The sequence below is a fragment of the Vidua chalybeata genome, assembly GCF_026979565.1.
Source record: "Vidua chalybeata isolate OUT-0048 chromosome W unlocalized genomic scaffold, bVidCha1 merged haplotype SUPER_W_unloc_2, whole genome shotgun sequence".
NCBI classification, from domain to species: Eukaryota; Metazoa; Chordata; class Aves; order Passeriformes; family Viduidae; genus Vidua; species Vidua chalybeata.
Genome location: NW_026530331.1, coordinates 1,855,353 through 1,867,180, shown reverse-complemented (window position 1 = coordinate 1,867,180; position 11,828 = coordinate 1,855,353).

Genomic DNA, 11,828 nt, shown 5'->3' with positions numbered 1-11,828 from the left:
GGCTATATTATCATCATACATTATATTGAAAATTGTTATAAAGTCAGCCAGAATTTAGTTAGTAAGATTAAATGGACCATAATGTAGATTTAGTCACTAGTTTTGGCAAGAAACATTGTGGCTAGTGTCCTCATGTGTTAGGTTAGGTACTACACTTGTATATGTATACAATGATTACCAACAAAAATAAAAATTCTTGTTAGAAATAATATTATAACAACAGGGTAGAATATTAAAGTGTCCATGGTAGTTGGGAACAATCCAAATGAATCATCCTTCCATGATGTTACCAACTTGTGTAGATGTCTTTGTTTGAAAAGACAGGAGTCTGTGAAGGAAGGCAAGGGCCTCCTGTGAAATGGAAAAGGTAAACCACTCCCTCCGAATTACCACAATTTCAAAATAAAAAGGCTCTCAGGAAAAGATATGGGAATGGGAATAACAGTTCTTTACTAGGAAAAAAAAGACTAAATAAAAAAAAATGTAATTAGTACAAACAAAACTACTGATAGAGTCAGAAACCTGACACCCTGAGGAGTCAGGGTGTTGGTGATAGTCCAGTTAAATGGTGGCTGCTCCTCCTGCTCCTGGAGTGGCAGATGAAATGCTGCTGAAGCAATGATCCCATAGAAGGGTGTAGTTTTCTCTGAAGGTCTGGTGATAGAGTAGATGGGCCTGGTCTTCCTCTGGGAATCCAGTGAAGAGGCTGAGTTGCTGTCTCAAGAAATGCTGATTTTATGCAGGTAGGGATGCTTGGCTCCTCCCTCTGGGTGGAGCATCTCACAATGGGATGATATAACTTTCTCAGTCATGCAGTGAGCCATTCAATGGCCCATTAACAGAAGATATCTCCCCGGAGGGAAGAGATAAGAAAACTGCCCGACTTAACAGACTGCCCGACTTCCAACTTCTTGGAAGAGATAAGAAAACTGCCCGACTTAACAGAAGATACCTGCCCCACCTCTGACAGGTGGCAAATAGAATATATGCTTATCTTACAAGCCAGGACAGTAGACCAGGATTTTCCCTTTTCACTGTGTCTTAAAACTGTAGGAATGATGTGATGTAAACCAGGATCCAGGAAAAAGGGTTCATGAAGCCTGTTTTTCAGCTGCAGTGATTGGAAGAGTTCAGCAGATTGGTCAGCAACTTCCTTCACTTTCAATCATGCTTCTTAAAACAATTCTTTAGTTAAGTTCAGTATTAACAAATATAGGAATTTTAGTACACAATAACAATAGTCTGGTTGCCTCAGGGAGAATCAAGGTAAAGTGAAATCAAATCGTTCCTACCTACTCAGCATATTACTCCAGTCAGGGTCCTAGGTTTGGACCAAATACCTTCCCAATTTTACTAAATCCTTCATTGGTTTCCAAACCCAAAGGTTCTTTATTTCTCTCTTCCTTCAGTTCTTTCTCCCTTCCTCCAGCAGCCATCAGAAGTTTAGCGTTCCTTGTTTTGTACAATCATTGTGTCCCATTACTACATGCACTTCCTTCATTATAGTAATTTTATACTTTGCTCTGAAGAGGTATGCAAATCTGATTCCTTAATTATGTGAAATGTTGTGCAAGCTTCCAAGCTGAATTTAGGGAGGAATCTTCTCTGCCCACTGTGGCAACCAGACAAAAACCCCACAAACATTCCAAAGCAATGCTTGAAGAAAATTCATATATATACTGCAAAACTAAAACATATACAAATATTCATCAAAATAATTGAAAATTTCTCTTATTCAAATTATCTAGTACTCTAATAATGCTGATCAAGATTCCTAACACTATGTAAAAATATTTAAGTTAGAGTAACCATCCATCCTTTTGAGACCTTTTTAGAAAAAATGTTACTTGTCAGATTTGCGCATCTTGTTCCATCCTATTTTGCAAATTTGGAATAGAATCCATACACGAAGCATTAATGTCAGAACTATGATCATTATGCCAATCAGTTTTCTTACGATCACATTTAAATTTAGAATCCATGATGTTATCCAACCAAATATATCTTACCCTAGATTTTTTCTATTTCATGAAAGATTCCAGTGTTCATTCTAATTTCTTTCAAATCCATCTATTCTCAGAGTCTGATCTATGTATACACAGCAGCTAGTGTTGATAACTGTGCACAACCCACCTTTGGAAGCCAAAAGCAAATCAAAAAACATTCGGTTTTGCTTGACTACCTTTGAGAGGCTGGTAACTTCTTGCTGCATTGATTGCATCGTTTGTCCGATTTTCTATTTGTTTGAATACTCCAGACATATTCACTATCGCCTTTTCTAATTCAGGCACTCCTAACCATGGTAGGAACCCTCTCACAAATTTGTGGAATCCAGAGGATCTCTCAACCAAGGGATTTAAATTTTGCTTGTATCTTGTTATAAAAGATCATTGGTGTCCTCTGGGGAATTCTGATTTATCAATTATGTTTATCTCTGGGACTACATTTCCGATGATGCATATTCCTTGCCATTTAGGGGGTAGAGCTTTTCTAGTTTGATTTCTACAAAGCCAATAGTACCCCATATTGTCTGGAATAGGCCATCAATAAATATTTAAAATGCCTATTCCTGTTACATCCAAATATAAGTGACACTTGGGATAATCTCCTACCATTGTTCCTTGGTTACACTCTGGTAATTCCATGTTTTGGTATGAAGTCATCCCTGGTCCCTTTAGGCATCTGTGAACACAGGAGGTTTCAACAGCTACTATATCTATTGTCAGGATTTGTTGGTCTATGGAGGTTTGGACTGCTTTCCCTTCCAGTAGGAGCATCGTTCTGGCGGGAGGAATACCATTGGAAAATATGTTTGCTGTTGGAATTCCCATCATCTGAACACTTTCATCTGAATGAGTAGGAAACTGAGAACAAATCCAACAGTTACTGCAGTTTGTTATAAGTGTCACAGCTTACATTAGCTTTAGGTGTGAATTTCTCTTTCAAGGGTCAGGTAGTATTTGTTCTATGTGTGTTATATTAGAGTGGCCCTTAAGAAAAATGACATTGCTCTCTTTTCTTTCTTTTATAATCGTTAGTTGCAAGGGTTTTTTTGGATGGCTGACAAATCCAGGTGTGAACAGCCATGCTACAGTATTGAAAATATTGACCTGTAAACATAAAAAGGTAAACTATACAATGATTGTATTTTTAGAGTTTCTGATTCTCTTGCAGCTTAAGCTACAGCAGATTTATTAGTTACTGTGCTGTCCAGTATGGTTCTTCTGTGTCTGGAACTGGCTTTATTTGCTCATAGGAGGTTTTTAGGAGTCTCTGCCCATAGTTTCCACAGCCATGTAGGTAAGCAAAAGTCCTTTCCACTGCTGCTTGAACAGCTCCTTGTCTCACATCTGGATATGCACTCAGTTTTCTGTCTGGTGAGGATATACTTGAACATCCAAAGATTTTAAAGAAGCTAAAAAAACCAACTTATACAATGATAAGAGTAGTTCAGAATGTGGGAAATATCCATCGGGAACTGATTCTCTGTTGATGGCCATTAGAGTCAGTAGCCACCCAGGCTAATAGTCCTTAAGTGTTTGTTAGAGTCATAGGTACAATCCCAATTTGGGGTAATTTGACCATGACTGGTTGGCATGAGCTTTGACCCATCCTATCTGGATTTGTCAGGATTGAGCCTGTAACAACAGACATTTCCAATCTTCTTTCTGCCAAACCTCTTTCCCTTTACTTGCCAATTTAACACTTCCACTGACACTATCACTGTGTGGCACCAGCCCAGACTGCATAAAAATCAACATACACCATCCTTGCTTTCTCCTTTACTGCCAGCAACACAGCTTTTAACTGTCCCACCTGTGCACTTTCCATTCCTTCTTCTACTAGTTCCACTCCTGCTTCAGCATTAAAAGCAACTGCCCTGTACTTCCATTTATCATCAATGGGTTTGGCCGAGGCATCTGTGAATCAGACACCTTCAACTGCAGAGTCTGAAGTAAATGCAGGGGTATCCAGTATAGGACTAGGTTTATATGGCTGTTGTAAAGCTATCACCTCTTTTCTATCCCAAATTGCCATCCCTTTGTTTGCAGGTGCCTGCAGTGTAGCAGTGAGGTTTGCAATATTTGCGACAGCTACAGTGAAATGTCCTGTGTAAGCATTAAGCCTTTGATAATCAATTATTAAACTCAGCTCCTGTCTGGTTGTTTTTTTTTTCCCACTAGCCAAACAGGAGAACTGTAAGCAGAATGCATCTTAAATACAATACCTTTTGTTCTAAATTTTTATTACATCAAAACAGACTTTAGCAGTCTAACAGATAATACTTTTTCATAAAAGCCAGTTAAATAATTATAATTTTTAAAACTTAAGTTTATTTTTTCAGCTTCTGTAGGAGTAATTAAAGAGGTTTCAATGAATTTCAAAGATTGTCTTTCTGCTCCTACAGCCAGATAAACAGAGGGGCTATTCTTATCAGAAAACCATTATGCAGGAATGCACCAGCTGGGCCCCAAAGTTCAATCAGCACTTAAGGTTTGTTTTCTTTTTCCTGCTGTGTTGCAAAGTGTGAGAAATGACTGCTCATTTTAAAATTGTAAAGGTTTATTAAACCTTAACAAATACAACAAAGGACTGAATAAGGAAAAAGGACAGCATGCTGTCTGTGACCGGCTGCCACAAGCTTGTCTACAAAATGGCTGCTCCGCCTTTTATACCCCTGGGGGGTTGCATTAGGCAACCCTGGCCCCTCCCAAAGTCTGTCAGTCAACTCTTCTTCGCCATCAATTGGTGGAGATTATTTTCTTGCAACTTGATTGGAGGTCAGGTATTGTCATGCGGTGCCCCCCTAGCAACAAACTTTTCCCATTCTCAACTGCCCCATGCAAGGGGCACATGTACACGCCTTCCTTCTACATGTCCCGGACAACCCAGGCTGTCCGATGGCAACAATACAGGGGGGGGAAACGGGACTATTGGGGAGAACAGAAGACATCTAAACAACAAACCACAATAACATAACCATACATTAATAAAACTTCTTTTAACTTACAATATTCATCCTCTAATTGCAAGAGTCAATAATCATATTACCTATCTATAACAACCCCCCCCTTATCCTTTTCTATAATTTATTTGGCTCAAGCAATTAACTCTCATTTCCAATTTTGATTATTTATTCATGCCTCTTCTGAGTCAAATTTGATTTGGGATGAGTCATAATAGCATCTGTTGATGTGGGTGAGGACAGTGGGAACAAGGAAAAAACTGTGGGCTTTCCTTAAGTAAAATGATTGGTGGAATTGGTGACATGAATTGGTTTGAGCAGACAAAATGGAGTAACAGAGGTCTGGTATAGCTTCTACCCTCATCTTACTATGCCTATGGGGTTGCTGCCTGCAGCAGAGCTATATAATCTTCTCGGTGGCAAGCATAGGGGCTAACCTGGTCTTGCTCACTAGTTCCTGTTGTACTCCACTTGTCAATTTTCAAGCAAACCACTTTAACACTTCTCACTGTTCCCTGTGTACTTCTCTTCAACAGACACTTGTAAGGTCCATCCATTAAAATAGGACAATTACATCAATGACCAATACAATTTAAATTTCCCACTCAAACTGTTGCTTAAGCAGTCTTTGAGCTGGCTGGGGGAAGCTTGACTCTACTTTTTGGATGTCTTGGGGTTACTTGGATGTCTGGTTACTTCTCACCTGGTCTGGATGTGATAGCCTATTCCTGTTGCAGTTCGTGTTTATTTCATTAAGTTATTGCTAAATGGTTCATTCTGTTATCCCCCCACGTTTTCCCCAAGTTGTTTTTTCCCTAAGTTGTACCCTCCCTTAAAGCTGTCCCTCAAGCTATTTCCCTCCTTTTGTTCTAGTTCCTTCCCTGCTTGTCAAGGTGATCCTGCCCCTTTTTCCTGAATGTTCCCTGCCACCCACCCCCTGGACCAATCCATGATTGAAACACCCACTTGGAAATCCCCTAATCCACAGTGCCCCATTGGCCCATGTGACCTTTCCCCTCTCCTCCCCCTATCCTGATTGGTCCCACAGTGTTGATGTAATCCCCTTGCTCCACCCTTGAAATCCCTCTATTGGTTGATTTTCTGTATCCACCCCCTGGTTTGTAGCTGTATTTAACCCCTTGCACTGAGGTGCTTTGGGCTCTCTCTTCTGCCTTAACTCCTTCACCTGGAATAAAATTTTCCTGTGGAACCTCAAGACAAAGAGCTTCCTCCTTCCTCCTTTGCCTCGTCCCTGCCGTGGCTGTAACAGCGTGCACTGTAGAGCTTGCAGCTCTTCAGGTTCAGCTGTTCCCCATTCTTGCCGTGGCTACCAGAGTGTACAGAGCTAGCCCAGGTTCTGGTTGGCTTCGGCTTATTCCTTGGGTTCTTTCACAGGGCCTCTTAATTCTGTCCTAGAGAGTATTCTGAGGAGGAGAAGCAGCAGGGGTCAGGCAATCTTTTTGCCAGCCTGGCCAGAACTGTAATGCTGGCTTATGAACCATTGCAGGCAGGTGTTCCCTGGCTATCACATCTGGCAGAAACACTGCAGTTATCTTAGTTGAGCATACATGGAAAAAGAAAGCCTGTGGATATTCTCAGCTCAGTCAGAGAGAAAGAGAAAGGTTTTCTAACCAGGCGAGAGCCTGGGAAACAGTTGGGAAAGAATGTAAATAATTCTTTAATCTATCTTGTTATTCATATTGTTTATAGATATGTCCTGCCATTGTGCGTAATTCACTGCCTACCAATGGTGTGGGATGTTTTTACTCTAAGACCAATGAAATTAGTCTTCTTGATGTTCTCTATATATAGAGTGGTACATTTGATATAAAGAAAAGAGTTCATTTTCTTAGCCTTCTGATCTGGAGTTCTTTGTTCCCGTCCTGCTCAACAGCATCAAAAGCCATCATCATTAAAAAAAAGTACAAGTAGTTTTTCTCTAATAAACAGGTGGATTTATCCAGGCTCCAATTTCCTGCAGCAGCAATGCTCACCAGCTTACACACACCCTCCCCCCCCTCCAGTCTTTGGTTCTCAGGGCCTCCCTGATGCTCCAGGCTCATCTACACTGGCAAGACCTGGGTGTCTGCCACTCTGGGCTGTGGAGATGTGCCAGTGGCATGGGCTTTTCTTAGGATAAGATAAAATGCTGTGGTTTTATGCTGGCAAGTGAAAAGTACAAGCAGCAGCTGTCACTGATCTGCTTATTGCTGTCACCAATGGGGGACACTGCCACATTCACACTGTGGGCTGCACGTAGGATGGAAGAGGGTGACTTTGTGAGAAAGGTGACAAACAGGACTGGCAACTACCGAAAAAGGCAAAAGGGGTCTCCTTTTGCTTAAGGTAGAGCAGGTCTAGGGAGGAAGAATATCCTCCGCAGTTACCCACCCAATAGCACAGGGACAGTGACTAGAGGAAGGCAACACCACATTCAGGACTTGCCATCAGCATTCCCCAAAACCTTCTGGGTTTAGCAAAAGTTTCTTGGCCACAGCCACCTGCTCCTCCTGTACCCAGCTGGGTCCTCAGATGTGCTAGGCTGTCCAGACCTTGGGATAATGAAAAAGGACAGTTCTCCCAGAGAAAAGGGACAAAGGGACTGGCCATGCCCAGGATGTCTCCCCCTCTTTCCAGGGTGTCCTGGCTTGTAAGATAAGCATATATTCTATTTGCCATCTGTCAGAAGTGGGGCAGGTATCTTCTGTTGGGCAGTTTTCTTATCTCTTCCAAGAACAATGTCTCCCTCCGGGGAGATATCTTCTGTTAACAGGCCATTGAATGGCTCACTGCATGACTGATAAAGTTACATCATCCCATTGTGAGATGCTCCACCCAGAGGGAAGAGCCAAGCAACCCTACCTGCATAACATCACCATTTTTTAGGATATCAACACAGCCTCTTCACTAGATTCCCAGAGGAAGACCAGGCCCATCTACTCTATCACCAAACCTTCAGAGAAAACTACACCCTTCTATGGGATCATTGCTTCAGCAGCATTTCATCTGCCACTCCAGGAGGAGCAGCCACCATTTAACTGGACTATCACTAACACCCTGACTCCTCAGGGTGTCAGGTTTCTGACTATCAGTAGTTTTGTTTGTACTAATTACATTTTTTTATTTATTTAGTCTTTTTTTCCTAGTAAAGAACTGTTATTCCCATTCCCATATCTTTGCCTGAGAGCCTTTTTATTTTGAAATTGTGGTAATTCGGAGGGAGTGGTTTACCTTTTCCATTTCACAGGAGGCCCTTGCCTTCCTTCACAGACTCCTGTCTTTTCAAACCAAGACACAGGGCAGGCAGCCTCTCTTTGCTTTAGCAGTTATAAAAGGACTCTCAATGTATGTAATCCATTAGATACAAATGATAGCAATTTGAGCACGCTTAAAATTACAGCACACTTATTAAGTGCTGTGTCTTCCCAGACATTTTACACTGCTACAAGGGATGAAACAAACTACAGCAGAGGATTAAGCAACAAGAAAAGCAAACTAAACCCAGAAAACTTTATTCCTTAAACAGCATTATCAAGAAATGAAAACTATTACTTGGGTTAGTTCACACCCAGGTGGTCCTTAAACCACTACTATTCTACAATTTCTAACCAACTTGTGTCTTTCTATTTGAAATCTAGGGTAGTAGTTTTATGAAACTTTCCAGTGTTTAAGCTACGAGCATGAAAAACAGTTGCAGCAATTGCAGACACCTCCGCCTATATAGGGATTTAATGGAAACCTAAACAGTACCAAACTTGATGGAAATCACTGCACACAACTCTTCACAAACCTTTTTGGCAATCTTTCTTCTCTCTATGAGAAGAGTGTACACAGAGAGCCAGGGGCCACTCCAGCCAGCAGAGCTCAGTAGTGACACACACACACACACATATCTGTTTTTCCAGGTGGGACAGCAGCTGGATGCACAGAGCTGTGTATCCAGAGCTGTGTTTCTGGAGCCACGTCTCTGGGCGTACCTAGCCCATGTGTGCACCCAGGGACATGTGCAGAGCTAGTGCACACATAGGTACCTGCTCACCTGCACAGAGCCCTGGTACTTGATAGTAGCACACACCTGCCCACACACACGGAGCGGTGAATGCCTAACCTGCACACGTGTGCTACACAGACACTCACCTATGTGTAGTCTCTACCAATGCACAGATGTCCACAAGCATGAGACATGCTTGCACGTAGAGCCTGTGCACACCAATGTGTACAGTGTCCTACACATCAACACATGCATATCCCACACAGGGCCAAGCTCACATATGCAGAGCCTATGCACACTCACAAGCACAGAGCTGTGCACAAACTCACACTTGAGAGTGTGCAATTCAACACGTGCGCACAGCAGTGCACACAACACGTGCGCACATCAGCATATCTATGTGCAAAGTGCTGTGCACACCAGCACACCTGTACACTGTGCAAAACAGGAGATGTACACTCACATTTGGGCACACCAGAAAACACATGTGCACGCAGCCATGCACACTGACACATGTGCACCTTAGCACTAGTGTGTGCACACAGAGCCATGCACACTGGCACACACAGGCACAGCACTCCCTTAGAGCCCTCTTGGTCTCAACCTTCCCACAGGTCTGTCCCTGTGGGATCACGACACAGTGGGGATGGGGATAGGAGAGGGGAGTATGGGTGGGACATTGTGGCACAGTCTTCTTCACCTTTTGTCTTTCTTCATGCTTACCCTCTGGAGAGTTCTGCTTATTATCATTTGCCTTTAATGAAGAAACAAAAGGCAATGTAGAAATCTCTTTCTTAGTGTAAATAACACAGAAAATCTGGAAAGAGAATATTCACAGTAGACAGTGAGTTCATCCTCTGTACAAACAAGAAAGGCTAGGCCAGTCTTGACATGAGTCACATCCACTGCCTGTTACCCTCCGGGCAACATTTTCCAGCACTCCCAGTGGGGTCAGCAGAGCCACCACCTACTGGTGGGGCAAAGAGCCCCCTCTGCGCCTTTGGGGTGGGAACAGGCAGTGCTGTCTTAAAGGAAAGGTCAAAGAGAGACCATGCTGGATTTTTGCCTCCTGCCTCTTACCCCACAAGTGCAGGAGGGCACAAAACTGAGCACCTTTTTTCTGCCCCGTCTTCCCCAGGAGCTTGGCCAGTACGAAGGAGAGGATTAGAAGGATTTATTGAATTTCTCCTCCTCCCATGTAGGCTCTAACCCAGCTGGCAGAACGTAAAGTTCACAGAGCACCTCCTCCGGGTTTTTAGCACTGGCCACAGGAGAAGAAGATGCAACTTTAAAGGCAGCAGTTCCCAGGTTCAGCTCCTGCCATCCCAATGGGCCTGTTTAGTGATTCAGGAGAGGAAGGGAAGGGGAAGTGCAGGTGGCAGTAGCTAAATTGTTGTGAGTCTGGCTCGCAGCGGTCACGGGATGGAGGTTCGCCGACTAGCTGTCCTGCTTGTGGCTGGAGGGCAAACACACGAGTGGCTGCCCCCGAGTCTCTGCGGAGACTGTTATGGATGGCGGTGATTGTTGCGGCGTGGGTAGCGCAGCAGAGGCACAGAGCACGAGGAAACCAAGGCAGAGGAATAAGGGAAGGACACTTGTCTGAATCTCCAAGGATTTAATTCCTGAAGGGGGGAATTCCTGAAGGGGGGCAGAGCAAGTGACAAATCTGAACATGAAGGGACTACTTTTAAAGGGTAGAGGGAACACGGGGAGGACACAACCTTTGACCAATAGGAAGGCATTAGGGGAGAGGTGCAGGGTAAGGGCTCCCCAATAGAAGCCAACACGGGGAGGGAGAAAACCTTACAATCCAATTCTGCTTCGAGGAAGGGATGAAAGACAGGGAACACTCCAGAACCAAAGGAGTGTGCTATCTTTGACAGACAGGGGTAAGACAAGGGAACAAGGGAGGTATACAGGGAGACTGACAAGTGGATTGACATACATTTTTGTGGGGAAAACTGTGGTAAACAACTCAGGATTGAACCATTGGGGAAGCCAAAGGGGTACATAGAACGAACCCTTACAAACTTATAACAAGGAATATTAAAACATACTACAGAAGAACAAACTGTAAAATAACAGACTACCACACTGTTGTGTTTTGTCAAGGGGCACTTCTTACCCCTTAACTGAAGGGTGGTGGGGGTACTTGAGGTACTTGTGGTCCCTATTATTGTGGAGGGCAGTTCACAGTCTCATGGGGATCAGGCACACACAGTAAGGAAAGCTCCAGGCCTCTCTGCAGGAATAACAGTGACTTTGAAACAGAGTTCATCAAGATTTCATCTTGGACTAAAAGAGGGAAAGGTAAATTACTGCATATGCATGGACTAAGCTTTTGACACCCAAGCCCTTATCTTAACTTGAAAGAAAAGTAGCACCTGTTAGTGTTAAATTTGAGTGAACAACTGTTCTGTGTTAAAAATTAGTGTTCACAGAGAAAGAAAAAAAATGGAGGAGGTGGCAAAAGGAAGGAGGAAAACAAAGCATACAACAAGCCAGTGTTTTTCTCGAATCCAGGATTTTCTGTTTGGACGGAGCGGGATGTAGAGTAGCTTTCTTTTGAGATTCAGGACTTAGAGGCCAGAGCTAGGAGGGTTGTCTAGTGATAAATCCATTCTCCCTGATCTGTACCAGGGTTGTTCTTTAGTTTTTTATATGGATGTTTAAAACTACACACATCCACTCCTCATTTGACTCACACCACTGCCAGTACACATGGTCGAACTCAATTTCCCTCTAAATCCACTCTATCACACAATACTGCAACAACCTTAGCCTCGTCCTTATCTCTGGTGTTGGGGTCATGTTTCTACCAGGCTAGTTTTCTTCCCAGGGAGCTGTCAGGGCGTATACCTATTGATATCT